The sequence below is a fragment of the Callorhinus ursinus genome, unplaced genomic scaffold (assembly GCF_003265705.2).
Source record: "Callorhinus ursinus isolate GAN/ISIS: 27379988/994484 unplaced genomic scaffold, GSC_fseal_2.0 scaffold130, whole genome shotgun sequence".
NCBI classification, from domain to species: domain Eukaryota; kingdom Metazoa; phylum Chordata; class Mammalia; order Carnivora; family Otariidae; genus Callorhinus; species Callorhinus ursinus.
In genome coordinates this window covers 6,765-31,133 of record NW_027397192.1, presented here as the reverse complement: position 1 = coordinate 31,133, position 24,369 = coordinate 6,765, and the positions used below count along the sequence as shown (strand labels likewise).

At 39.8% G+C, this 24,369-nt stretch overlaps 1 long non-coding RNA gene across 1 annotated transcript; it reads right to left on the bottom strand.

Moving 5' to 3' along the window:
* Nucleotides 1-11,469: 11,469 nt before the first annotated feature.
* Nucleotides 11,470-22,047, bottom strand: LOC141371928 (uncharacterized). The gene is made up of 2 exons (XR_012377278.1): nt 21,191-22,047; nt 11,470-11,719 (listed from the first exon to the last, which is right to left on the bottom strand). It is a non-coding gene; the product is annotated as an uncharacterized lncRNA (long non-coding RNA).
* Between the last annotated feature and the right edge of the window lie 2,322 nt (nt 22,048-24,369).

Below are 24,369 nucleotides of genomic sequence, written 5' to 3'. Positions count from 1 at the left end.
ATGTTGCCATTAATCAATTTCTCCATTCTAGCTATTGTCTTCACAACTGCTAGCCTGAATTCCATTTCCAACATCTTGGTTATATCTGTATCCATTTGTAAATCTATGGCAGAAGTCATAGTCTCTGAGTCTTTCCTATTTTGGGGGGTTCCTCCTAGTCATTCTTTTGAGGGGTGTTTGAAGGAATGTACAGAGTCCAAGTTATTGAGCACAACCCAAGCAAGATGCACCTGCTTTAGAGGGACCTTAGGTTGCTGGCTTCTTGTTCTCCCAGCCTGTCTTCTGGAGTAGGGGCCCACCGTGCTGTTACTCAGGCAACCCTCCTTGGGCAGAGTTGCCCTGCCCGCTGTTTGGGGGAAGGGATGTGTTCAGTGAAAACCGGTTTTGGGGGGCCTTTTTTCTCTGGCGGCTTTCTGTGTCTCTTCTGAGCATCAGAGCAGAAGAGATCATTTCTAACCCTATGCCTCAGAGCAGAGAGATCACAGTCTGTTCTTCAGTGAGCTCTCCAGTCCACACTATCTCCGTTTCTGTCTGTGCTGCTATAAACTGCAGTGTCCTGGGTTGTGCGCCCCTCTGCAGCACTCCCAGTCCTCGCCTCCAGGTCAGGGCACGTCTCTGCCCTTTGTGTTTCTAAAACCACCAGCCACCCCCAGTTCGCTCATGTGGCCTCACCATTCTGGTTTCCGTCAGGGGGCCGCCCTAAAGTGCTTTCCCCATTGCTATCTGTCTGCGAGTCTCTTCCCAGTCTCCAGCACAGGATGCTTTTGTGCTCCTGTCTTATTTCACCTTCCCAGCACCAGAGCTTATGGAAGCTCCCTCCCCCTTCTCTTTGTCTTCAGATATGTGCCCGAGGAATCACAGCTCCCTACTTCATACCTCAAAACCAACCGCCTGCTATATTTTGTTTATAGATTCAGATCTATCTTCTTACATCTCAGGTTGATTTCGTGGGTGTTCAGAGTGCTGTGGTCGATATCCAGCTCAATTCCAGGGACACGTTGGAGTAGGATCCCCTACTCCTCTGCCATCTTTTTCTGAAAAACTATTTTTTTACTTTAACTTCAATTAGCCAGGAGCACCTGGGTGGCTCAGTCAGTTACATGTCTGCCTTTGGCTCAGGTCATGATCCTGGGGTCCGGTGATCAAGTCCTGAATTGAGCTCCCTGCTCTGTGGGGAGTCTGCTTCTCCCTCTTCCTCTGCCCTTCCCCTTCTGCTCATGCTCTGTCTCTTACTGTCTCTCTCTTGAATAAATAAATAAAATCTTTCAAAAATAAATTCAATTAGCCAACATATCATTAGTTTCAAATGTAGAGTTCAAGAAACCTTCAGTTGCATATAACACCCAGTGCTTCAAGCCTCTACACAGCAAAGGAAACAGTCAACAAAGCTAAAAGGCAACCTATGGAAAGGGAGAAAATATTTGCAAATGGCACATCAGATAAAAAGCTAGTATCCAAGATCTATAAAGAACTTATCAAACTCAACACCCAAAAAAAACAAAAACAAAGAATCCAGTCAATAAATGGGCAGAAGACATGAACAGACATTTCTCCAAAGAAGACATACACATGGCAAACAGATACATTAAAAAATGCTCATCACCTGCCATCAGGGAAATACAAATCAAAACCATAATCAGATACCAATCAGAATGGCTAAACATAAAAAGACAGGAAACAACAAATGGTGAGTATGTAGAGAAAGGGGAATTCTCTTCCACTGTTGGTGGGAATACAAACTAGTACAGCCACTCTGGAAAATGGTATGGAGGTTCCTCAAGAAGTTAAAAATAGGGCGCCTGGGTGGCTCAGATGGTTAAGCATCTGCCTTCGGCTCAGGTCATGATCCCGGGGTCCTGGGATGGAGTCCCGCATCGGGCTCCCTGCTCTGTGGTGAGCCTGCTTCTCCCTCTGCTTCTCTCTCTCTCTCTCTCTCTCTCTCTCTGACTCTCATGAATAAATAAATAAAACATTAAAAAAAAGAAGTTAAAAATAGAGCGACCTTATGACCCAGCAATTGTACTACTAGGTATTTACCCTAAAGATACAAATTTAGTGATCCAAAGGGGCAGCTTTACCCCAACATTTATAGAAGCAATGTCCACAATATCCAAAGTGTGGAAAGAGCTGAGATGTCCATCCACAGATGAATAGATAAAGATGATGTGGTATACATATATACAGTGGAATATTACTCAGCCATCAGAAAGGATGAAGAAGGGCACATATTACATGGAGCACTGGATGTTATACGTAAACAATGAATCATGGAACACTACATAAAAAACTAATGATGTAACATAACATAAAAAATTATTAAAAATATTCAGTCTGTTTCTAATTAGCCCTTGTCTTTTCTTTTTTATTCACAAGTAGTCGTTTTTGATGAACACTTGGTTCCTTGAGGGGGACCCATAGGGTGTGCAGCCTAAAGTTTAAGTGACTGTAGGGACCAGAGGCGCTGGAGTTGGAAGGGACAATTCTGGCAGGGACATCCAGAGAGGGTAGGAATTTGAAGAGGGAACATAGTAAAGGATTAAAGGGGGTGATAGGAAGATTAATGGTGGTAAACAGAAGAGTGCAACCAATGGAAAAGTAGAGATTCTTAGAGGATTCAGCTTGGGGAGATTGCACGGTTTCCAAAGAGGCCACAAAGTTGAAAATTATCGTCAGCAAATTTATACAAACAAGAAGTGGGTAGGCAAAATTGGTAAAACATATAATGAGCAGGGGTTCATGAAAGGGGCTTCAATCAACTTAGAAGTTCCCAATGGATCAGATAAAGAGTAAAAATGCTTTCACAGAGAGCCAGAAAAAATTCCACACCAGGAGTGAGGTGGTGAACTCCGCTCAAAACAAGGAGCTAGGAGAAAAACCTTCCAGCCCAGGAGTAAGGTAATAAATACCAATCAAAATGAAGAGCTGAAAGAAAATCTTCAGCCTCGAGAGTCAAGGACTAATCCCCAGTCAAGACCAAGAGCCAGGAAGAATGACTTCCACCCCCAGATTTCTATAAGTAATCACAAAGGAACTCACAGAAAGGGGATATAAAATATATTATATACCTAAAATGAAGAGATGAGAGGAGAAAAAAATGGGTTCAAAGTTGAACAACCGTTAACTTCATATAGAGTGCTATTTGCAGAACAGGTTATACACAAATCTAATGATAACCATATATCCAAACCCACTAATAAACATGCAAAGAATAAAGAGAAAGTAATCCAAATATATCACTAAAGAAAATCAGCAAAACATGAGAGAAAGACAAGAAATGATCAGACAAAATCTCCAGAAACGACCACAAAACAAGTAGTAAAATGGCAATAAACACATATCTATCAATAAGTACTTTGAAAAAAATCACTTTGAATGTAAATGAACTGTATGCTCCAATCAAAACACATATGGTGATGAAATGGATTTTAAAAAGACCCATTTATTTGCTGTCTATAAGAGTCTCAGTTTAGACCTAAAGTCACCTGTAGATTGATAGCGATGAAATGGACAAACATAACATGTAAATGGAATTCAAAAGAAAGTCAGAAAAGAAATACTTATATTGGGCAAAACTTAAAACAAAGACTGTAACAAGAGACAAATGAGGACACTATATAACGATAAAGGGGACAATTCAACAAAAAGATATAACAATTGCAAATAGTTATGCAACCGACATAGGAGTACCTAAACACATAAAACAGTTAATAAAAAACATGAAGGAACTAACCAATAATACTACAATAATAGTAGGAGATTTTAACACCCCACTTAACATCAATGGACACTTCATCTAAGCAAAACATCAACAAGGAAACAATGGCTTTGACACACTGGACAAGATGGATTTAACAGATACATTTAAACCAATCCATCGTAAACCAGCAGAATACACATTCTTTTCGAGTGCACACAGAACATTCTCCAAAATAGAGGTTACACATTAACCCAAAAAACAAACATCAACAAGTTCAAGATTGAAATCATATATGCTTATTTTCTGAACACAATGCTATGGAACTATACATCAACCACAAGAAACAATTTGGAAAGACCACAAATACATGGAGGTTAAATAACATGCTACTAAACAATGAATGGGTCAGACAGGAAATCAAAGAAGAAATTTTAAAAGTATAAGGAATACTTTTCAGAATGGCTAAAATTGACATCATAGAAACAGCAGGTGTTGGCAAAAATGTAGAGAAAAAGAAACACATGTAACCTCCTGGTGGGAATGCAAACTGGTGCAACCACTGTGGAAACCAGTATGGAGTCCCTCAAAAAGTTAAAAATAGAACTACCTTACAATCTAGCAATTGCACTACTTGGTATTTACCCACAAACTACAAGAACAATAATTCAAAAGGATAAATGCATCCTTATGTTTATAGCAGCATTATTTACAATAGTTAAGATATGGAAGCAGCCCAAGTGTCCATCAATTGATGAATGGATAAAGAAGATGTGAGATTTTATATATATATATATATATAAAATTCAGAAATAAAATAATGAAATCTTGTTGTCTGCAAGAACATGGATGGAGCTAGAGAGTATAATGTTAAGTGAAAGAAGTGAGCAAGAGGAAGACAAATACCATATGATTTCACTCATATGTGGAATTTAAGAAAAAAACCAAGCAAACAAAGTGAAAATAATAAGAGAGAGACAAAGGAAGAAACAGACTATGCATTATAGAGAACAAACTGATGGTTACCAGAGGGGAGGTGGGTGCGGGAATGGGTCAAATAGGTGATGGGGATAAAAGAGTGCACTTGTCTTAATGAGCACAAGGTGATGTACAAAGTGCTGAATTACCATATTGTACACCTGAAACCAATATTATACTGTATGTTAACTAACAGAAATTAAAATTAAAAACAACAATAACAACAACAAAGTAAATGGAACCAAATGAAAATGAAAACACAATTATCAAAAACCTCTATGATGCAGCAAAAACAGATCTAAGAGGGAAGTTTATAGCAATACAGGCCTAAATCAAAAAGCAAGAAAAATCTCAAAAACAAACAAACAACCTACTCTTAAAACTAAAGGAGCTAAAAAGGGTACAACAAAGAAAACCTAAAACCTGCAGAAGGAAAGAAATAATAAAGATTAGAGCAGAAATAAATGATATAGAAACTAAAAAACAGAAACAAAAACAAATTAGAAGAGATCAGTGGAACCAGGAGCTGGTTCTTTAAAACACACACACACACACACACACACACACAGAATAAAACTGATAAACCAACACACACTAAAATTGATAAATCTTTAGGCACACATACCAAGAAAAAAAGAGAAAGGGCTCAAATAAATAAAATCACAAATGAGAGAGGAGAAATAACAACCAACACCACAGAAATAAAAATAACTATAAGAATATTATGAAAAACTGTATGCCAACAAATTGGACAACTTAGAAGAAATGGATAAATTCCTAGAAACATATAACCTACCAAAACTGAAACAGGAAGAAATAGAAAATTTGAACAGACTGATAACTAGCAAGAAAATTGAGTCAGTAATCAAAAAACTCCCAACAAATAAAAGTCCAGGACCAGATGTCTTCACAGGTGAATTTTACCAAGCATTCAAAGAAGAGTTACTACCTATTCTTCTCAAACTATTCCAAAGAATAGAAAAGGAAAGAAATCTTCCAAATTCACTCTGAGGCCAGCATTATCCTGATATCAAAATGGGATAAAGACAGTACTAAAAAAGAAAACTACAGGTCAGTATCCCTGATGAATATAGATGCAAAAATTCTTGATAAAATAGCCAACCAAACTCAACAAAACATTAAAAAATCATTCACCACAATCAAATGGGTTTTATTCCTGGGTTGCCAGTGTGGTTCAATATTCACAAATCAATCAACAACATACATCATATCAATAAAACAAAGGATAAGAACCATATGATCAATTGAATACATGCTGAAGAAAGCATTTGACAAAGTACAACATTCATTCATGATAAAAAAAAAAAAGCCTTCCACAAAGTAGGTTTAGAAGGAACATACCTCAAAACAATAAAGACCATATCTGAAAAACCCAAAACTCACAAGATCCTCAGTGGGGAAAAACTGAGGTTTCCTCTAAGGTCAGGAAGAAGACAAGGAAGTCTACTTTCACCACTTTTATTCAACATAGTACTGGAAGTCCCAGCCATAGCAATCAGCAACAAAAAAGAAATAAAAGGCACCCAAATCAGTAAGGAAGAAGTAAAACATTACTGATTGCAAATGACATGACACTATATATAGAAAACCCAAAAGACTCCAGCAAAAAACTGCTAGATATAATAAACAAATTCAGCATAGTTGCAGGATACAAAATCAATGTACAGAAATCTGTTGCATAGACAGATGAAAAAGTGCTCAACATCGCTCAGCATCAGGGAAACCCAAATCAAAACCTCAATGAGATACCACCTCACAGCAGTCAGAATGGCTAAAATTAACAAGTCAGGAAAAGACAGACGTTGGCGGGGATGCGGAGAAAGGGGAACCCTCCTACACTGTTGGTGGGAATGCAAGCTGGTGCAGCCACTCTGGAAAACAGTATGGAGGTTCCTCAAACAGTTGAAAATAGAGCTACCATACGATCCAGCAATTGCACTACTGGGTATTTACCCCAAAGATACAAATGTAGGGATCCGAAGGGGTACGTGCACCCCAATGTTTATAGCAGCAATGTCCACAATAGCCAAACTGTGGAAAGAGCCAAGATGTCCATCGACAGATGAATGGATAAAGAAGAGGTGGTATATATACACAATGGAATATTATGCAGCCATCAAAAGGAATGAGCTCTTGCCATTTGCAACGACGTGGATGGAACTGGAGGGTGTTATGCTGAGTGAAATAAGTCAATCAGAGAAAGGCATGTATCATATGACCTCACTGATATGAGGAATTCTTAATCTCAGGAAACAAACTGAGTGTTGCTGAGTGGTGGGGGATGGAAGGGATGGGGTGGCTGGGTGATAGACATTGGGGAGGGTATGTGCTATGGTGAGCGCTGTGAATTGTGCAAGACTGTTGAATCACAGATCTGTACTTCTGAAACAAATAATGCAAGATATGTTAAGAAAAAAGAAAAAGAAGAAGAAAGCAGGAGGGGAAGAATGAAGGGGAGGAAGTCGGAGGGGGAGAGGAACCATGAGAGACGATGGACTCTGAAAAACAAACTGAGGGTTCTAGAGGGGAGGGGGGTGGGGGGATGGGTTAGCCTGGTGATGGGTATTAAGGAGGGCACGTTCTGTGTGGAGCACTGGGTGTTATGCACAATGAATCATGGAACACTACATCAAGAACTAATGATGTAATGTATGGTGATTAACATAACAATAAAAAATTTAAAAAAAATACAGCATCCTTTCCTCATTAAAACTTTTCAGAGTGTAGGGATAGAGGGAACATTCCTCAAGTTCATAAAAACCATCTATGAAAAGCCCACAGAGAATATCATCCTCAATGGGGAAAAGCTGAGAGCCTTTCCCTTAAGATCAGGAACACGACAAAGAAGTCCACTCTCACCACTATTGTTCAACATAGTACTAGAAATCCTAGCAACAGCAAACAGACAACAAAAAGAAATAAAAGGTATTTAAATTGGCAAAGAAGTCAAACTCTCTTCATAGATGACATGATACTTTATGTGGAAAACCCAAACGACTCTATCCCTAAATTACTAGAACTCATACAGCAATTCAGTAATGTGGCAGGATACAAAATCAATGTACAGAAATCAGTTGCTTTCCTATACACTAATAACATAGTTGTAGAAAGAGAAATTAGGGAATCGATTCCATTTAGAATAGCACCAAAACCATAAGACACCTTGGAATAAACCTAACCAAAGAGGTGAAGTATATATTTTCCTATCTGGATGATCTATCCATTGATATGTTTGGTGTCTTCATCTGTTTCTTTTGGTGTCAAAGTTCCATACTCTTCCTGTATTACTCTAGATGTTTTGTCCTTTTTATGTGTTAATAGTTCCTTTATGTATTTGGGTGCTCCCGTGTTGGGTACTTAAATATCTTCTTGTTTGACTATTGTTATTATCATTATGTAGTGTCTTTCTTTGTTTCTTGTTACAGTATTTGTTTTAAAGTCTATTTTTTCCAGTATTGCTATCCTTTCACTTCCATTTGCATGATAAATGCTTTTCTTATTTATCATTTTGATTTCAGCCGCCATGTGTCCTTAGGTCTTAAGTGAATCGGTTGAAGCCAGGATATAGATGGGTCTTGGTTTTTATCCATTCAATCACCTTATGTGTTTTAATTGAAGCATTTCATCCATATACAGTCAAAGTAATTATTGATAGGGATGCACTTACTGCCATTTTGTTACTTGTTTTATGGCTTTTTTTTTTTTTTAGTTCTCTGTTCTTTCTTTCCCTTTTCATGTGGTTTTTATGGTTTTTATAGTGATATGCTTGACTTCCATTCCCTTTATTTTTTGACAAGTTTTTGATTTGTGGTTACCATTAGGCTTATATATAACATTCCATGCATATAGTAATCTATATTAAATTGATGGCCACTTAAGTTTGAACTATTTTAAATGTACTAATTTTTTAACACTGTCCCCTACATTTTATGTATGTTTTCATTTTAACATCTTTATACTGTGAATGTCTTAACTGATTTTTATAGATATACTTAATTTTACCAATGTTGCACCTTTTTTTTTTTTTTTAACTTCTACTTGACAATTTTCCTTTCCACTCAGAATCCTCTTTAACATTTGGTAAGACTGGTTTAGTGGTGATGAGTTCCTTTCACTTTATCTAGGATTTTTTTTTTTTTTATTTTTCCTTCTGTTCTGAAGGATACCCTTGCTGGATAGAGTACTCTGGTTGCCATTTTTATTTTTGTTTCTTCTTTCAGCACTTTTACCATATCATGCCACTTTCTTTTGGCCTGCAAAGTTTCTGCTGAAAAATCCACTGATACCCCTATGGGGTTTCCCTTGTGCTTAATTGTTTCGTTTTGTTTTGTTTTGTTTTTTGCTCCTTTTAAAATTCTCTATCACTACTTTTTGCCATTTTAAATATTATCTGTCTTGGCGTGGACATCCTTGAGCAATTTTTTTGGGGGGGGTCTCAGTTCTTCTTGGATCTGGATGTTTGTTTTCTTCAAATAAATTTTATGCCCCATTTTCTCTCTTCTTCTGGGATTGCTATAATGTGAATGTTACACTTTATTATGTCACCAAGTCCCCTTAATCTATTTTCTTTTTTATTATTTTTTCTTTCTCCTGTTCAGCTTATTTTTCATTACTCTTGTCCTCCAAGTCACTCACCTGTTCTTCTGCTTCCTCTTGTCTATTTACTCCTTCTGGTGTATTTTAAATTTCGGTTATTGAGTTTTTAATTTCTGGTTGGTTCTTTTTGTTTTCTACCTCTTTGTTGAGTGTCTCACTGGGTCCTCCATTCTTTTCTCAAGTCCAGTGAATATCTTTGTGACCATTACTTTAAATTCTCTGTCGGGCATATTACTTATTTCAGGTTTTGGGGGGTTCTTTTTGTTGTTGTTTATTTTGTTTGTTTTAGCTCTCCTGCTTTGATTTTATCTTGTTCTTCTATTTGGGACATATTCCTCTATCTCTTCATTTTGTCTCTCTTCATCTGTTTCTCTATGGCAGAATTTCAGCTATGTATCCTGCTTTTGATAGTAGTAGCCTTATCAAGAAGAGGTCCTGTAGTGCTCTGCAGTGCAATGTCCCCTGTTCAAGAGAACCTGGCACTTCAGGGGTGTCTCCCTTGTGCATTGTGTGCCCTACTATTGTGGCTAAGCCTCATTTGCCTTCAGTCCAGCCATCTGCAATGCCTTTCTTGGCCTGTCATAGGCAGGGTTTTTTTTTCTGTGTTGTTAGTGGGCCAGTCTAAGGCAGCGTTGGGCTTATTAGGTTAGACGTGGTGTTTGCCAGAGCTGTAGTGGCACCCAACTACAGATGCTCTCCTTGTGTTGTCTTTTGAGAAGCTTTCATTGGTGGGTGGGGCCCGAAGTCAGAACATATGTTTGCCCTATCCCAACTGTTGGGGATGCAGTCAAACCATTGTGTGGGGTTTTCTTCCCCTCTCCTTCAGTCAGGAGTCACTTTGGGGTGGTTCTTGCCCTGTTGGGGCTCCTTGCACATGCCATGTTTGTGGTGCCACTTTGATGGTCTCTTGTCAAGAGTATGTTGGATAGGTTGGGTCAAGAAAATATTGGGCAGGGCGCATGGTGCCATCAAGGTCCATGCAGGTCCACTGTAGGTGGGAACTTGTAGCCACCCTGGAAAATACCTTCTGGGGCCGGGCTGGAGGGGACAGATCTGCAGAAGAGCATGGGGGCATGCTACACTCTTAGCAAGCTAGGTGAAGAGTGCCTGCCCTGCCCTGGTCTGTGTATCTAGGCTGGAGGGTGAGGAAGGGAAATGGTGCTCGCCAGCTCTTTTGTTCTTAGAAGTCTCCTGAAGATCCCTACCCTTCCAGCACACACTCTGAGATTAGTAAACAAATCTCCCTCTCATATACCCCAGGTATTTTTCAAACTGCTGCTTCTATGCTGTATCTCAGCAGAACTGTTGTGCTGTCCCATTAAGGGCAGCAACTCAATTTCCTATCACTTCCTGGCTCTACAAGAGCCAAGCTGGATGATTTTTAAAGTTCCAGGTATTCCATCCCACTGATAGTAAGAACTTGTGAGGTTATGTCACTCTAGTTTTCAAAGCCAAATGTTATAGAGATTTGTCTTCCTAGTGAGGGTTCTTCATGCCTTGTGTGGGGTCTGCTCCTCTCCCCTCTCCATGCTTGAAGCCTCCCTCCCTCCTTCAGACAGTCCCATGGGCCAATTTGTCTCCCAACTACATCTCCATCCTTACTCCCTTTTTCGATGTGACCTCTTCATTACATTAAGCTGTGGAGAGTCTGTTCTTCCAGTGTTTGGGCCATTTTCTGCATTATTTATACTGATGTGGATGTTTTCTAGCTGTACCCATGGGATGGGGTAAGCCTAGGATCCTCCTACTCCACCATCTTCCCTGGAAGTTCTAACTTTCATAAATGCTTTCAACTGAGACACCCTATTTTTTAATATAGAGCATTTTAGAAGTAAAGTGGAATATTACAAAAAGCAAGCACATCAACCACTTTGACCAGGAAAATAGTTAATATGTAGAAGAATAAGAAATACCATAGAATAGATAGATAGAATAGAAATATTGACAGTAAAGTGAGGAGAATGTACTGGGAATTTAATTCTTTTTCAGATTTTACCCTTTATATCCCCCACACACTTCCCTGATATTTTCACACTACAAAAAATGAGTAGATGGTCATCTGTGGGGGGAAAAAAAGTCATTTTGACAACAATTTTAGTAATATTTTGTATTTGGTGTTATTATAAAACATTTACTAAAAACTCACAATTTACTAGATAGTAGTCATATAGAACTAACAGAGCAATGAGAGACAAAATTTATTGGGACCTTAATGGATTTATAGGAATTCAAAATTACACAGCAAGGACTGGGTGTCACAAAAGATAGCATTGATTGGCTGCTGCAGCACCATCTCACAGGGGTCATTTGCCTTGGTGAGTTCACCAGAATCCAGGCCATGGCCTTCAATCTTAGACGTCTACAGCCTGATCTTGGTTATGTCCCAGAATTCATCCAAATTCAGGAGGCGAAAATATGCTGATTATAAGACTGAAAGATATAAACACAGAAGGAGAATTTATTAATTTATACTGAGAAATGCAAGTATCACACAGGTCAGATACGACTGTTGAGAAGATAACACACTTTCCCTTCTAGGTGGATTACAAGAAAAACAGAATTATTAGAGCATTTCTTCATAAACATAAAATGTAAGTCATAGGATGCTGGTAACTGGCATCTTGCTTTATATCTGATGAGTCTGATTGCACAGTGAAGATTCATCTGTCACATAGACCAGATCTTTCCATCACCCTAGGAGTTTTTCCTTAAGAAAAGTGCTGGAATGTCTTTCTCTGTGTTTCTCATTTTTCTAGGCTTCCTTAACTGATCAACTGGCCCCATGTTGACCCTCTCAGCCTTCAACATATTCTTATGTTCCTTAGAAGATCTGTATTTATTTTTTAAAGATTTTATTCATTTATTTGTCAGAGAGAGAGGGCACAAGCAGGAGGAGTGGCAGAGGGAGAAGCAGGCTCCCCGCCGAGCAAGGAGCCCAATGCGGGACCCAATTCCAGGACCCTGGGATCATGACCTGAGCCAAAGGCAGATGCTTAACCAACTGAGCCACCCAGGCATCCCACATTTATTTACACAAGTGATACATGAATATAATGGAACTGTATATAATCCAAACACCATACACAAAACTTTTGCCAACAAACTTCTGCCTTTCTTCAGTCTATCTCCAGAAGACAACACAAGTATAAGTTCTTCCTAGACTTTTTTTTATGCATTTAAATGTACACAGCGGTAGTATTTACAGTAATATAAAGCTTTAGATAAGAGGTTTTGAATATAAGTTAAATCATACCATACTTAGTATTCTGCTAATTGTTTTGATCCACCTAATGTCACAATGATTTTCTATATCAAAATATAACTTTCCCAATATTTCAACTGCCTCATGATATTACATTGCATAACAGAATAATTTATTTAGCATTCCTCTCTTAAAAAGCACTTAGTATACATACAACTTTTCTTTATTGCAAACAATGAGGTGTATTTATTCATATGTAGGAATGTTTTCACAGTTTCCATAAATATGTATTAAAGAGCATACACATTAAAGTTTTGATATTGTATTGTATTAAAAATTATACTCTCATAGTGTATATTTCACCACATTCTTCTTAAAACTGAAGATTATGAAGACTTTTGATTATTGGAAGTATGATTGGCTAAAAGTGGTATCTCATATTGAATTGTATTTCCATGATAGTCACGAAATCAACTTAATTTATTATTGGACATTCATATTTTGACTTCTAAGAACTCTCTGACCATTTTTCTATTGAGTTATTTGTGTTTTTGTATTACTATATTAGTGTTTTGTACATTTTGGAAACTAATGTATCCATAATATGTCTTTGAAGTGTTATCACATTGTATACAAATTGTTTTCTAAGTTTGTTTATGATGTCTTTGATCATAAAGGTTGAGTGTTTTATATAAAAATATTTTATTTTCAAGGTAATATATATTCAAACAAGGGAAACAATATGAAATGCATAAAGGTTAATAATATCTCCCAACAAACTCCCTTCCCAATTTCCAAGGTTAACAGATGTTGAAAGTCTGAGGTGGTAGTAACAGTAAGTTGACAGTACAGAAGTTTCCAATGCTCCTCCCCTCACAGAAACATCAATTTGAGTGGCAATCCATACAAAAACACATCTTTCCAGGAGTTGAAGGTTCCAGGTGAGGGATTAAAGCACCAGAGTGGAGTACAGACATAGGAAAAGATGCACTAAAAAGAGTAGCAAAGACTCTCAAATTACCCCGAAATGATGGCAGCCTAGCACAGAGACACTGTTTCCATGGCGGAAAGAGAGTTACATGAATACCTGACTTCACTACAGACCCAATCATAAGGCCTAAATCAGTGCCAGGCCAGCCCCCATGGCCCCAGGCACCAGGTAGGTTCCCAAGGATCCAGGTACCTAGCCCACTCTAGTGCCAAGGTGGCCCACAAGGACACAGGACCCAGACAAGCTCCTAGAGACCCAGTCTCCTGGCCCACCACAGCACCCTGTCAACCCCTGTGGACACACCCTCTAGACCACCTCCCAGAGATACAGCCTCTAGACCATCTCCTGCTGCACAAGGCACCAAGCTTCTCTTAGCATCAGATAGGGTTTCATGGACCTAGAACCTGACCCTCCACTGTGCCAGGCTGGTCCCCAGAAACCTAATGTCAAAACCCACCCCATGATATGGTAGCCCACATGGATCCAGACTTTTGACTGGCTCCTCTTGCTCCTGACCCACAAACTGCCCTAACTCTGGGCAAGCCCCATCAGAATCAGCTACCAAACAACCTCTTGTGGAACCTGGGTCCCAACCACACCCAGCACCAGGCCATCCCCTGCAGAACAAATCACTAAGCCATCACCTGCAGTCCTAGACTCCTGGCTAATGCCATGGCTCTGGGTTAACCACAGCACCAGGCTTGCCCCCAGAAGATCTAGGCTCTAGGCCAGCTCCCAGGCTGATGGTCAGCCCCAGTGCTAGGCCAAATATCAAAGGCACGGACTCTAGTGTGGTTCCTATTAACCTAGAATCCTGATGCCCTTTACAGTGGACCCTGACACCAGGCCCACCCGTCATACACAAACACCAGTCCATTCCCAGGGACACATGTTCCAGGTCAATCCCTCTAGACCCAAGCACTAGGCCTGGAGAATTAGACCTGTCTGCTGGAGGACTCCACCAGCAAGACTACCCCCAGACTCCACTAAAAGGGCCAACCAGAATCTCTGAACAGGTTGACTGGTAAAGAGATTTTCTTGCAAAAGGAAGTATGTAAAAAATACAAGCGATGCTTACTTCTTCAAATGCACAGGCACCAATACAAGGCCACAAGAATCACAAATCATTAAAGAAACATGATAGCAACAAAGGAAACTAATATAGTAAGTGCCTCTAAAGAAATGGAAATCTCTGAATTGTCAGACCAAGAATTCAGAAGAATCTTCTTAAAGAAATTTACAGAACTACAAGACAACACAATAGACCACTAAATAAAATTAGGAAAACAATTCATGAAAAAAAGTGAAAAGTTCAACAAAGACATAGAAAACTTAAAAAACAAAACAAAACAAAACCAGGAACCAGAGCTAAGATGTCAGCATAGTAAGAGAACCCTAGGGTAGCCTCATCCCTCAAACACAGCTAGATAACTATAAAAATTATTCTGAATACCCAAGAAATTGACCTGTGGACTGGCAGAGCAAACTGCACAACCAGAGGTGGAGAGAGGCCACATAGAGGAAGGTGGAGACAAGGATTTGGGGAGAAACAGATCACTGGAGCTGTGTTGGGGAGAAAGGCCTAGTCTAAGAGAAAGGCAAAAGAGAGTGGAACACACAGGGATATGCACAAGAAGAACACTTCCCCAAAGCCATTGGCTGGGAAAATGAGGGAGGTTGACTTTCCTAAGTTTTTGTAACCAGTAGGGCTCATAGACTGGAGTTTTTAAAGGTCTGTGGGCTTGGCTGGGATTGAGATTTGAGGGCACTGCTCTATTCCTGGGAAAGAAGGCAGGCAAGCAACCCTGGAGCACAGGGTACAATCTGAGGATTGACTAAGGTGCACAGAGAGAGACTGTTCACTCTTCTTGGAGCACATCTGTGAGAGGAGGCATTGCCTCTCTGGAACAAAGAAGCTGGCAGGTACCATTTCATACCACTGCCCCTAAGCACAGGCACAGAGATACCTGCTGAGGGCAACTAACCTTGACACTGGCAATTTAGCCTATTTGCTCCAAATCCCACACCCCTGACCTTGGGTGCAACTGCCCTTCTGGGTCAAAACTGCATCAGTCCCAGTACGGTGAGACACTCCTCCAGAAGACCAGCATAGGTCCCCACGATATCAGGTCCCTAAAGTCTGGAGTTTTAAGTCAGCAGGCTTGGCTATTATAGAATCCAAAGGGCACTGTGCTGCTGAAGGCAGGCAAGCAACCAGGAGACAGTGTGAAAATAGTGATCTGAAAAATGCCAAGGATGCATCAGGTGAAATAATTCATTCTTCTGGGAGAGATTACCTAAGAGCAGCAAGAATGGATTCCCATCTCTGAGGACAAAGGAGTGGAATGGCGCCATTTCCCTCCCCCACCCATCAACACAAACAAACTTCAGTAAACATCACAGCATCGACACTGGCCGCCTAACCTATTTACACCAACTCCCACTCCCCTGCACTCTGCTGGTACTGTTTTTTTCAGGCAAGTGTGCCTAATGAACAAAGCGGTGGGCACCTTCAACAGAAGACCAGCACACACCACCACATGCACCATGTCTACTGACCATAGAGTTCTGCAAATCTTCAGTTCTAGTGGAAATAGAATCAGGTCTCCTTTAAAAAGCAGAACAGAGCACACTCTAGTTAAAAGTCCCAACACTCTGGCCAAGGTCCAAACAATGCCCACTGCAGGGAAGGAGAACCTCTGCTGAGGACTGACCTGAATGAAAGGACAGCCAAAACAGCAGCAGAGGACACACAGCACACACCAGAGACACTTCATGAAAAGCCAGGCCCTGGATATTATATGACTGCTTTTTCATAAAACCATTACATTCAGGAGCAGGAAACACACATGATATTCTAACAAAGAGAAGATGGAAACATAGACAAAATGCCAAGAAGGGGAAATTCATCCCAAGAGAAAGAACAAAAAAAGGTCACAGAGATCTAATCAAAACATAAGTAAAGAGAAAGAGGGTTGGGAAGATGGCAGAGGAGTAGGGGACCCTAATTTTGTCTGGTCCCTGGAAATCAGCTACATAGCTATCAAATCATTTTTGAACACCTGCAAAACCAACTGGAGATCTGAGAAAAGAATTGTTATAATTCTACAAATAGAAAAGCGAACAATTTTTGCAAGGGAGTAGGTGCAGAGACGTGAATCTGAGGCAATATATCAGAAAATAAACCGTGGGGAGAGGGAGCCTCCTAAAATTGTTAAAAGAAGCAGAGTGCAAAATTGGAACTTTTAGAAGTTTGCCTGAAAGGCACTCAGGAGGTGGAGCAGGGCAGAATCCCAGGTGGGACAGCATGGTCTCAGGATCCCTGGGGTCACAAAAATAACAGGGGTGCCTGAGTGTGGCAGAGTTCCCAGGTATGGGAGCTGGGAAGCCGGTTGCAAACAGTGAGCCCAGGTGCCAGCTTTCTGCTCCGTGTTGCCATAAACTGTGAACTACTGTGCGGTTCTGTGACCACACTTGGAGCAGGGGCCCAGCAAGAGGCAGAACCACGGGGAGACCCCCCTCCCACCCCCAGGAGGAACTGCATGGATACCTGCCACAGGGGTCCATAAAGTTTGGATACTCGCAATGGGGTCATGTGCCTGAGATAAAAACGCTCGATCACAAGCTGGGTGAACACAGAGTTCAGACAGAAACCAGGCAGACAGGAGCAACTGACTGCTTTTCTGTTAGAGCTCACTGAAGAGTAAAGGGCGTGAACTATCAGCTCCAAGGCTAGAGATCAGGGTGCCGACATTTTCATCTCCAACACCAGCTCTGGAGTGGTTTACACTGAGTCCAGCCCCCTGGCAAGGGGGATGCAATTCCACCTGAACAAATACTCCTGAGAATCAGTTCAACAGGGCCTTCCCCCAGAAAACCAGCAGAAACTTCCAGCTAATACCAAGTTTATCAATCACACAGAACTGTAGAACTCCAGCTCTTGGGGAAAGAAGTATATATCATTCGTGTTTTTTTCTTCTTATTCTTTAGTCCTTCAGTTTTATATTTTATATTCCTTTTCAGCTATTTTCTTATTTTATCAGCTACTTTTTAAGTCTTTTTTTAATTTTCATTTTTACACTTATGGTAAATAAATAAATGAAATAAATATTTTGTTTTTGGCTTCCTTTCATTGTATTCAACTTCATTTATATATGAGTTTTTCATTCTTTCATATTTTGGGATCTAGATTCTTATAACAAACAGACCAAAATATACCCAGGATCTATTTTATTGTTCTGTTCTGTTCAACTTCCTGTATGATTTTATTCTCATTATTTCCTTTTATTTCTTTTTGGTTTCTGTTCTCTTCTGATTTGTGTAGTGTATATTTCTCTGGTGTCATTATCATTCTTTAGTCCTTCAATTTCTTATTTTATTTTCCCTTTCATCTATTTTTTTATTTTGTTAATTATTTTTAAGCCTTTTTTAATTTTCATATTTATACTTATGTTTTATTTTTTTTTCATTTTTGGCCTACTCTCATTGTATCCAATTTCATTTGTGTGTGTGTGTGTGTGTGTGTGTGTGTATTTTTTTTCTCCCTTTCCTATTTTGGGATCTAGTTTCTTCTAACAAACACACCAAAATACACCCAGGATCTAGTTTATTGTTCTGATGTGTTAAACTTCTTTGTTTAATTTTATTCTCATTTTCTTTCTTTTTGGTTTCTGTTCTCTTCTGATTTGTGTAGTTATATTTTTCTGGTGTTGTTGATATTTTTCTATTTTCCATCTCTTTCATTTATTCTTTTCTGCACATAATGACAAAACCAAAGAACTAACCCCCCAAAAAGAGAACAAGAGGCAGTACTCATTGCCAGGGGTTTAATAACTATGGATATAAGTAAGATGTTGGAAATAGAATTCAAATAACAATTATAAAGATATTAGCTAGGCTTGAAAATAGCATAGCAGACACTAGAGAATCCCTTACTGGAGAAATAAAACACTAAAACATAATCAGGTCAAAATAAAAAAGGCTATTACTGAGATTCAATAAAAAATGGAGGCTCTAACCGTTAGGATAAACAAGGCAGAAGAGTCAGTGATATAGAAGATCTTGCCATTTGCAATGACGTGAATGGAACTGGAGGGTGTTATGCTGAGTGAAATAAGTCAATCAGAGAAAGACATGTATCATATGACCTCACTGATATGAGGAATTCTTAATCTCAGGAAACAAACTGAGGGTTGCTGGAGTGGTGGGGGGTGGGAGGGATGGGGTGGCTGGGTGATAGACATTGGGGAGGGTATGTGCTATGGTGAGCTCTGTGAATTGTGCAATACTGTTGAATCACAGATCTGTACCTCTGAAACAAATAATGCAAGATATGTTAAGAGAAAAAAAAAGAAGAGGGTAGCAGGAGAGGAAGAATGAAGGGTGGGAAATCGGAGGGGGAGATGAACAATGAGAGATGATGGACTTTGAGAAAAAGACTGGAGGTTCTGGAGGGGAGGGGGGTGGGGGGATGGGTTAGCCTGGTGATGGGTATTGAAGAGGGCACGTTCTGCATGGAGCACTGGGTGTTATGCACAAACAATGAATCATGAAACACCACATCAAAAACTAATGATGTAATGTATGGTGATTAACATAACAATAAAAAATTTAAAGAGGAAGAAAAAAAGACAAAGTGATGGAGAATAAGGAAGCTGAGACAAAGAGAGATAAACAACTACTGGATCATGAGGGCAGGATTTGAAAGATCAGTAATACCATAAAGCAAAATAATATTAGAATAATTAGGGCCCCAGAGGAAGAGGACAGAGAGAGGGAATTTGAACAAATTATACTGAAAACTTCCCTAATCTGGGGAAGGAAACGAGCATTCAACTCCATAAGGCACAGAGAGCCACCCTCAAAATCAATAAAAACAGGTCAACACCTTGCAAATTTCAGAGATAAAGAGAAAATCCTGAAAGTAGCTCAGGAAAAAAGGTCCTTAATATACAAGGATAAAAACATAAGGCTGGTGGCAGACCTGTCCGCAGAGACCTGGCAGGCCAGAAAGTACTAACACGATATATTCAAGGTGCTAAATGAGAAAAATATGCAGCCAAGAATACATTATCCAGCAAGGTTGTCATTCAGAATAGAAGGAGAAATAAAGAGCTTCAAGGGCAAACAGAAACTAAAAGAATTTGTGATCCCTAAACCAGGCCTACAAGAAATACTAAAGGAAATACTTTAAGCAAAGAGAGAGCCCACAAGTAACAAAGATCAGCAAGGAACAGAGACAATATACAGAAAGAGTGACTTTATAGGTAATACAATGGCACTAAATTCATATCTTTCAATAATTACTATGAACGTAAATGAACTAAATGCACCAATGAAAAGACACAGGGTATCTGATTGGATAAAAAAGCAAGACCCATCAACATACTGTCTATAAGAGACTCATTTGAGACCCAAAGACACTGGCAGATTGAAAATGAGGGGAGAAACATTTATCATACATTATCATACTAATGGATATCAAAAGAAAGTTGGAGTAGCAATCCTTACATCACAGAAATTAGATTTTAAACCAAAGACTACAATAAGAGATGAAAAGGGACCTATATCATAATTAAAGGGTCTCTCCAACAAGAACATTTAACAATTAAAATATTTGTGCCCCCAGTGTGGGAGCAGCCAATTATATAAACCAATAAATAACAAAATTAAAGAAACACATTGATAAAAATATATTAATAGTATGGGACTTCAACACCCCACTCACAGCAATGGACAGATCATCTAAACAGAAGATCAACAAGGAAACAAGGGCTTTGAATGACACACTGGACCAGATGGACTTCACATATATACTCAGAGCATTTCATCCTAAAGCAAAAAAAAATACATATTCTTTTCGAGTGCACATGGAACATTCTCCAGAATAGATCACATACTGGCTCACAAATCAGGTCTGAACTGGTACAAAAAAACTGAGATTATACCACACATATATTCAGACCACAATGCTTGCTATAAAACATGAACTCAATCACAAGAGAAAATTTGGAAGGAAGACAAATATATGGAGGTTAAAAAGCATCCTACTAAAGAATGAATGGGTCAACCAGGAAATTAAAGAAGAACTTTAAAAACTCATGGAAACAAATGAAAATGAAAACACAACTATTCAAAAACTTTGGGTGCAGCAAAAGAGGCCCTAAGAGGGAAGTATATAGCAATACAAGCCTTTCTCAAGCAACAAGAAAAACCCTAACCTTACACCTCAAGGAGCTGGATAAAGAGCAGCAAATAAAGCCTAAATCCAGCAGGAAAAGAAAAATAATAAATATTAGACCAAAAAATAATGAAATAAAAATCAAAAGAAGAGTAGAACAGAACAATGAAACTAGGAGGTGTTTCTTTGAAAAAATTATTAAGATCAATAAACCCCTAGCCAGACTTACCAAAAAGAAAAGACAAAGGACACAAATAAATAAGATCATGAAAAAAAGAGGAGAGATCACAACAAACACTGAAGAAATACAAACAATTCTAAGAATATATTAGGAGCAAATATGCTGACAAATTAGCCAATCTGAAAGAAATGGATGCATTCCTAGAAACATAAAAACTACCAAAACTGAAACAGGAAGAAATAGAAAACCTAAACAGACCAAAAACCAGCAAATAATTTGAATACAAACAAGAGTCCAGGACTGAATGGCTTCCCAGGGTAATTCTACAAACAAAGAAGATTTAACACCTTTCTTCTTCTTTCTTCCTTCTTCCTTCCTCCTTCCTCCTCCTTCTCCTCCTCCTCCTCCTCCTTCTTCTTCTTTTCTTTCTTTCTTTCTGTCTTTCTTTCTTTTTCTTTTTTCTTTATTTCTTTTTCTTCTTCTCCTTCTCCTCCTCCTCTTTTTCCTCTTCTTCTTCTTCTTGTTCTTGTTTTTTAGAGTTTATCTGAGAGAGACAGACAGAGAGAAAACGAGAGAGAGCACAAGCAGGGAGGAGAGGGAGAAGCGGGTTCCCTGTGAACAGGGAGTCTGATGCGGGGCTCGATCCCAGGACCCTGAGATCATGACCTGAGCTGAAGGCAGACGCTTAATCGACTGAGATACCCAGGCAGCCTAACACTTATTCTTCTGAAACTGTCTGAAAAAATAGAAATGGAAGGAAAACTTTCAAACTCTTTCTATGAGGCCAGCATTACCTTGATCCTAAAACCAGACAAAGACCCCACCAAAAAGGAGAATTACAGACCAATATCCCTGATGAACATGGATGCCAAAATTCTCACCAAGGTACTAGCCAATACGATCCAGCTGTATAGTAAAAGGATTATTCACCATGACCAAGTGGGATTTATTCCTGGGTTGCAAGGATGGTTCAACATCTGCAAATCAATCAATATGATACACCACATTAATAAAAGACAAGAACCATATGATCCCCTCAACGGATACAGAAAAAAAAATTGACAAAATACAGCATCCTTTCTTGATTAAAACTCTCCACAGTGTAGGGATAGAGGGAACATACCTCAGCATCATAAAAGCCATATACCAAAAGCCCAAAGGGAATATCATTCTCAATGGGGAAAAACTGAGAGCTTTTGCCCTAAGGTCAGGAACACAACAGGGGTGTACACTCTCACCACCGCTGTTCAACATAATACTGGAAGTCCTAGCCTCAGCAATCAGACAACAAAAAGAAGCAGAGGAATGAATCAATGATAGAGAAGACAAAATAAGGGAAAATAATGAAGCTGAAGCAACGTCCACAATAGCCAAACTGTGGAAGGAGCCGAGATACAATGGAATATTACCTCAGCCATCAGAAAGGATGAATACCCATCATTTGCACTGACATGGATGGAACTGGAGGGGATTATGCTGAGTGAAATAAGTCAAGCAGAGAAAGACAATTATCATATAGTTTCACTCATATGGGAACATAAGGAATAGCACAGAGGACCACAAGGGAAGGGAGGGAAAACTGAACGGGAAGAAATCAGAGAAGGAGACAAACCATAAGAGACTCTGTACTCTGAGAAACAAATTGAGGGTTACGGAGGGGAGGAGGGTGGGGGGATGGAGTAACCAGGTGATGGGTATTAAAGAGGGCATGTGTTGTGATGAGCACTGGGCATTATGTGCAACTAATGAATCGTTGAACACTACATCAAAACTAATGATGTACTATATGCTGGCTAACAATATAATAAAAAAAAGAAAAGAATGAAACTGAGAAAAGACAGAAAGAGGAACGATGGATCATGAGAATAGACCCAGGGAACTCATGACTTCATAAAGTGTAATAACATTCATATCATAGAAGTCCCCAAAGAATAAGAGAGAGAAAAGGGGGAAGATGGTTTATTTGAGGAAATTACAGCTGAAAACATCCCTAAACTGGGGAAGTAAACAGACACATATATCCAGGAGGCACAGAGAACTTCCATCAAAACCAACAAAAGCAAATCAACACCACGACACATCATAGTTAAATTTTCAATATATAGAAATAAAGAGGAGGGAAAGAGTTAAGATGGCAGAGCAGTAGGGGGATCCTAGACTTGCCTTGTCCATCGAACACAGCTAGATACATGTCAAATCATTCCAAACACCCAAGAAACCAATGGGAATGTAGAGAAAAAAACTACAGAAGTAGAGGGAGAAAAGAAGCTGCATTATAAAAGATAGGAGGTGGAGAGTCACGATTCTGTGGAGAAAAGAATCATGGGTGCTATGGAGGGGAAGGGGGCCTTAATCATGGAGAGAGGACAGAGAGGGATAGAGAGAAAACAGAGAGAAAGTGGCCTGCAGGGGTTTGAACAAGAGAAACATTTCCCCAAAACTACTGAATGGGAAAACTAGAGCAGCTGATTATCACAAGTTTTACAAGCAGCAGAGTCCAATGTTTGAAGCTCTAGAAGTCTTCCCCACCACTAGGTGGGGCCTGGCAGGTATAGTTGTGCTTCTGTGGGGAAGGAGGGCAAAAGCCTGGGAGTACACATTCTGGATTGAGGATCCCTGGGGTTGCACTGGGAGAGACAGTTCATCTTAAAGTGCATTTGGGAGAGGTGGATTGGCCTCTCAGGGTACAAAAGAACTGGTGGGCACCAATGTGCTGCCCTGTACATTAGCATAAAGACAGACACCTGGTAAGGGCAGCAAAATTGGGTGCTGGCTATTTGCTGAGCTTTATCATAAACTCCCAGCCCCTGCATGAATGTATGACTGGTTTTCTGGGACAAACCAGAACCAGCCACAGCACGGGAAGACCCTCCTCCGGAAGATCAATGTGGATCTGGACTGCACCAGGACCATAAAATTTGGAGGTGTGAAAAACAGCCATGCACCTGAAATAAAACAGGAGTACTGTGCTGTCTGGCAGGTAGACATCTTGGACACAGACAGAGTGAAGGCAGAGATCTGAGGGAAGATGGGGACACAAGAAGGGAGACAGGTATAAGCTCCCCACTCTGGAGACCACAGATTAGGGCAATTACATACCCCCACCCCGCTCATCAGCACTGACAGAATTCAGTGAGAAACACAGTGCACCCAGGGGAGACTGGAGCCACTTACATCAAGCCCCGCCCCCATGAGACCTGCAGGTGCATGTTCACTAGGGCAGGTCAGCCTGAGAAACAGCACAGCAGGCCCCTCCCCTGAAAGACCAGCACAAAACCCTCACACACAGAAAGTCTGCTGATACAGATTTTTGCAAAGCTTCACCTTTAAGGGAAATAGGATCCAGCTTCCTTTAACAAGCAGACCAAAGCACACGCATTTAAAATTTGACACAATGTGGATAAGGTCCAAACAATTCCCACAGCAGGCAAAGAGAAACTCTGCGAGGACTGCCACGAGGTAAAGAGCAGCCAAAAGATAACAACAGAGTGCATACTATGAAACACTTCCTGAAGTGCCAGACCCT